The following is a 5407-nucleotide window of genomic DNA, read 5'->3' as shown; positions in this document are numbered from 1 at the left end:
TATTAAATGTAGCAGGAGCATTAGTTAGACCGAAAGACATTACAAGAAATTCAAAATGACCATATCTGGTATTGAAGGCAGTTTTGGGGATATCTTCTTCCTTGATCCTTATTTGGTAATAACTAGATCAGAGATCAATCTTGGAAAATATTTTCACCCCTTGCAGCCTATCGAGTAGCTCGTCTATTCTTGGGATCGGATACTTATTCTTGATTGTTATCAGGTTTAGACCTCGATAATCAATATAAAGGCAGAGAGTTCCATCTTTTTTCTTTTGAAATAATACTCGGGCTCTCCATGCAAATTATTGGGTATGATGTATCATTGATCAAGTAACTACTTGAGTTTCTCTTTCAGCTCAATTGCTTCAGGGATAGATATTATATATGGACTCTTAATAACTGGAGCGGCTCTTGGTTCAAGTCTGATCTCATGATCGACTTTTCTTCTAGTAGGCGGTAATTCAGTCAGCTCTTCTAGGAAGATGTCATCATATTCCTTCAGCCAATATGGCTCTCCCTCATCTTGATTATTCTACTCAACCTTATCTAATTTTATGAAATATACAGGTAATCCTTTTCTAACCCTTTTATTATGCGAGATGATTTGACTAGTTGAACCTTGGGTTTTCTTGTCTCACCTTGGGTCATCACTTTTTCCCCCTTTAGGTTTTGAAAATTCACTTGGCCTTTTCTACACTGAATATGTTCGTCATTGGGGATTAGCCAGTCCATACCCAATAGACATTGAGTAAATAGGATTCCTTACCATTGGCAAGTTCCACAAGCAACCTAGATGTAGGTATTGTGTCTATACCTAATTTCTTGGCACACTTTGGTGATATGAACGAGTGTGCGCTTTCACAGTCAATCAAATTTTTTAAAGGACTTACCCTTATATTCTATTGGTGTTTGAATCACTAAAAACTGGCGATTTGGGCCTTTCTTAAGGAGGGTGACGTAAACTGATGCCCTCTCCGTATCAGCTTCCATAGTTGGGTTTCCCTCTTCTTCAAGCTCTTTAATAATTACAACATATGCTTTTCCTTTTGCCATTGAAGCTTGGTTCTGACCTCTGTAATGTCCTTGGTGAGGAATTTGGCTAAGCTTTGGGCATTGTCTTTTAAAGTGGCCTGGCTCATTACAATGGAGACACCTAGGTACTCTTGAATTACTTCGTGTAGGTATGAATTTTCTGACTGTATTTGTTTTGGCCCTCTTTTCTTGACCAGGCATACGCTAGCCTTAGGCTCGCTTAACATAGCCCCATGAAGTCCCTTTTTTTTTATTTTAGAGCTATTATTCCTTGGCTTTTATTGAATCTCCCAAACAAGAGGTGCTGTGCAAATCAAAGCATCTTGCAAATTAGTTGGGCGCATAGATTCAAGGTGTGTGTTCAGAGGAGCATTCAATCCATGACAAAACTTGAGCAATAGTCATGGAAGGTGCATATTTAAGAAGTGAGATAAACTTTGAGTGATATGCCTCCATGCTCATTCCTAGCTGTCTTAAGTTAAAGAACTCATTCACTTTTAGCGTGTGATAAGCTGGTGGCAAAATATCGACCACGCACAGCTTCTTTTAGCTTTTCCCAAGTAATAGCTGTCTTAGCAAGTCCCTGGTCTTTATACCATTGTTTTCACCACAAGCGTGCCTCACCGGTCAATTTCAACTTGGCGATCATAGCCTGATTAGCAGGGGTAGTTCACGTGGGCAATAAAGTAGTCCTCCATGGTCCCAATCCAAATCTATGCCTCAACGTCAACGTCTTTTCCCTTACCATCGAATTCTAGTGGCTTAACTTGCTTAAGGAGATACGTCTTCTCTTGAATTTCAATCGGAGTAGCGATAGTTGTATTACCCTAGGTTATCATAAGTTTCACGAATTAGTTTAGTGCTTAAACTTTTCAACTTTGTTTTGACATTAACATATCTTCCTAGCTTTGTAAAACAATGATGGGTCCAAGAGCACAATATTTTTGCAAAATCTAGCCACTGTTATCTTTTATTATTAGTAGCCATAAGCTATGATTTTTATAAGTAAGGAATATTTACAAATGGCAGACATTTACAACAAGTAGAGATACATCGGCATTGATAGGTTAGGCTAGATGCTATGTACAATTTCCAAAATAGGATATCCTTATTTCTTTCTTTTTCAAGGATGGATATCAGTTACATTCATGTAGAAGAAAGTAGGCCAATTGATGTCTATGTCAACAAACTTATACTGTGAAAATGGCAGATCTAGAAAACCATGCATATGGTCATCTCAATACTTGCGACGTCCTTGGATTATAATCTTATCAGTTGGGATTACCTTCAGTACCTTGTCACATGACGGTCCAGACGTATTTGCCGACCACTGGTAATCATAAGTGGATTCCTTCTATACAGACAAAAGATAGAGGCCTCAACTACTTTTAAATTTTCCATCCATTCAAGGTGTTTCATATTAGTCTGCATGTTGAAGAATCAATCGGCCTCCATGTAACACTAATGCTCATCCTAGAACAATCTTCTTTCGTGATTCACAAGGGATGGATCGTATAGGCGATTGAGTATCCTCATCATTTCTCTTCCCCACTCGTCATCCATGGAATTCAGTGCAGATGTGTACATTGCTTGAAAAACAAGGAACTAGTTCTAGGCTTCATTATTCTACCAAAGTTTATCCCTTAACAATTAATTAGCAGGTGGATTATTACTTAGAACAGTTGGTCTTAAAAACCATAAATATTTTTACTTTCAATCGTTTATCCCTTAACAATTAGCAAGTTAATTATTACTAAGAACAGTTGGTCTTAAAAACCATAGATATTTTTAATTTCAATTATGCTCTAATACCACGTGTCACATCCCTACCTAACAAATTCCGTGGCAGCACGTTTTAGTGGTTCATCGGGGAACTATCCTAGACGGCTTCGCCCATCACTCGCGAGAATGTACGGCATCTATCATCTAGGTTTCCTAGAGTCCACCCCCTAAAGAAAGGTACAGGCCGTCCCCACAAGGAATAACCTACAAGCTCAGGGTCCCAATTTGACAACTGAGGTCTCGATACATCAGCTATTTCCATCGGAGGTGTCCCACAAGGGCTTCTCGTCTGACTAGAGCGATCATAGTTACCCTTGCTTCATGGAGTGCAATGCTTTTTTCTAGTAACTGGTTAGGATTTAGGAAACCTTAACGGAGTTCTAGCACAGTCAACCGCACCTTTCCCCTATGATAATTTCTTATCAAGGTTTTAATACCTCGCCCTAGGTAAGTCAACACTTGACTCTACCGAATTTTTCCTAATTAATGTTTCATTCAATCTCTTGAGAGAAGCTCCCAACTTACCGGGACCACCCATCCGTAGGACAAATTCGTCAGGGTTCTTGCCCACCCGCTTCCCACAAATAGTTTTCTTTAGTTTTCTAATTACCTGTCACATTAAGTTATGGCATATAAAAGTAGCTTTGTTAATTAACCCGTTATCATAGGTTCCTTTGCATAATTTTATGGCACAACATAAAGATAGAAAAAACAGTCTTTTGGCAAAACATATTTATTTATTATTTTGCAAAGTTATTTACAATTATTTTTCCATTTTGCCTACACAAAAGATAAACCTCCATTCATCGAAAAATTCCTTATGTTTGTACAGAAGAAAAGAAACCCTCCAAGATTTTCATCCCTCCTCACTAGTACCAAGGACCCCAGGATCCCATCCTGATTCGTGTGAGGGTCAAGTAATTCCTAGAAGCGATCGAGAGATTTACAGCTAGAGCCCCCCTAACACTCCCGCCTTCTCCTGCCTAACGGATTCCTCACCGAGCAACCCCTCACCATCGTGGTAGTACAAAACAACCCCGCTTGGAGCAAGGTTCCACGTCTAACCGTGGGGAAGGCATAGCATGATCTTTTCTCTTATTATCCTGATTATATATTTACAATCAGATCTAACTACTACAAGCATAATAAATCTTTCCTATGCATGCTGTTGCACATCTATTTAAGAATTTCTCGATACAAATTCTAAGTCTAAACAGACTTGGAAAAGCATTTGAAATCCTGCTAAGTGCGGGTTAGGGCAGGGCAGTGCATGAATTGCCTGCCATAGGCATAATTCGCGAATCTAATTAAATATGAGAAGTCTATTTTATCCTTATGAAAAAATAAATTTTTTTTCCTAAAGGATAATATGGGCACTTATGCCTATGGCAGGCAATTCATGCACTGCCCTGCCCTAACCCGCACTTAGCAGGATTTCAAATGCTTTTCCAAGTCTGTTTAGACTTTAGAATTTGTATCGAGAAATTCTTATCAATGTGCAACAAGTCCTACAAACTTTCGATATTTATTTAATTTCCTAATATTGATAGTTTTAGGGTTATCCAATATTTCATAGTTGTTTTCACTTCAATATTCTCAATATTTTAGGTTAGGTTTTCTCGCAGATTCATATGTGTCTCAATGTATGATATTGACACTATCGCTAATATAATCATTAATATTAACATTGCAGGTATTTTCAGCAAGAAAATAAATTTTATTTTATTCTACTCATTTTTTATGGTTTTATCAACAATATCCAACCATTTATCAAACTTTCAACGTTATCTAAAAAGATCAATTTTCATTTAGCTATGTCCTAAGTGCAATGCCGATTGTTTTTCTAAAATTTTTAATTCCAAGAAATTCCAAAAATCATAAGTGCAATTTTTCTTTCATCTTTCAAACATTGAATTATATTTTCATGCATCTAATTTATGCACGTCTAGTATATATTTTCCTATGCAACTTTTCGTTGATTTAATATATTGATTTTATGATATGATCTAAATAATTTTCTATAAACTATTATAAAAATCATGTCTATCTATTTATCATTAAAAAATTAAAATAGAGATGGTTGCTTTCATGAGAAAATGATAAAATATTCTATTCTCTAACAACATCTATCATTTCTCTGTTATTATGATCACATGCATCATTAATGAAATAACAATAAATATCATGAAATAAATCATAATTAAGATATTTTCTTAATGACATGCATATAATCCTTTTTCAAGTGAAAGAGTCTTTTCACTGAATTGTTAATTATTATATTACTTAGGTTATTTTCCTAAGCGACATGTCATATGCATTTTTATTAGAATGCATTTATAATTATTTAAGCCAAATAAAGTGATAATCTTATAAAACATTAATTTTTTCCAAACCAACGAGATGTTACCTCTCTCAAGTTTGCTGTAACGGGGTGTCACCAATTTCTACGGCGTCATTTTCTCCATCAGTTGCATTCCTTGCTTCCCTTGCTTCAAATATGCTTTTTGAATTTTTGCAATCTTGTGGAGCCATGGATGTTAGGTGAAATTGACATAGTAGTTCAAGGAGAGAGTTGGTGGTTGTTTTGAAAA

Source organism: Lygodium microphyllum, chromosome 23 (assembly GCF_053477565.2).
Source record: "Lygodium microphyllum isolate KBCC chromosome 23, Lygodium_microphyllum_v1.1.10, whole genome shotgun sequence".
NCBI lineage: Eukaryota > Viridiplantae > Streptophyta > Polypodiopsida > Schizaeales > Lygodiaceae > Lygodium > Lygodium microphyllum.
The sequence above is the reverse complement of the archived record's forward strand: the minus strand, read 5'-3'. Positions refer to the sequence as shown.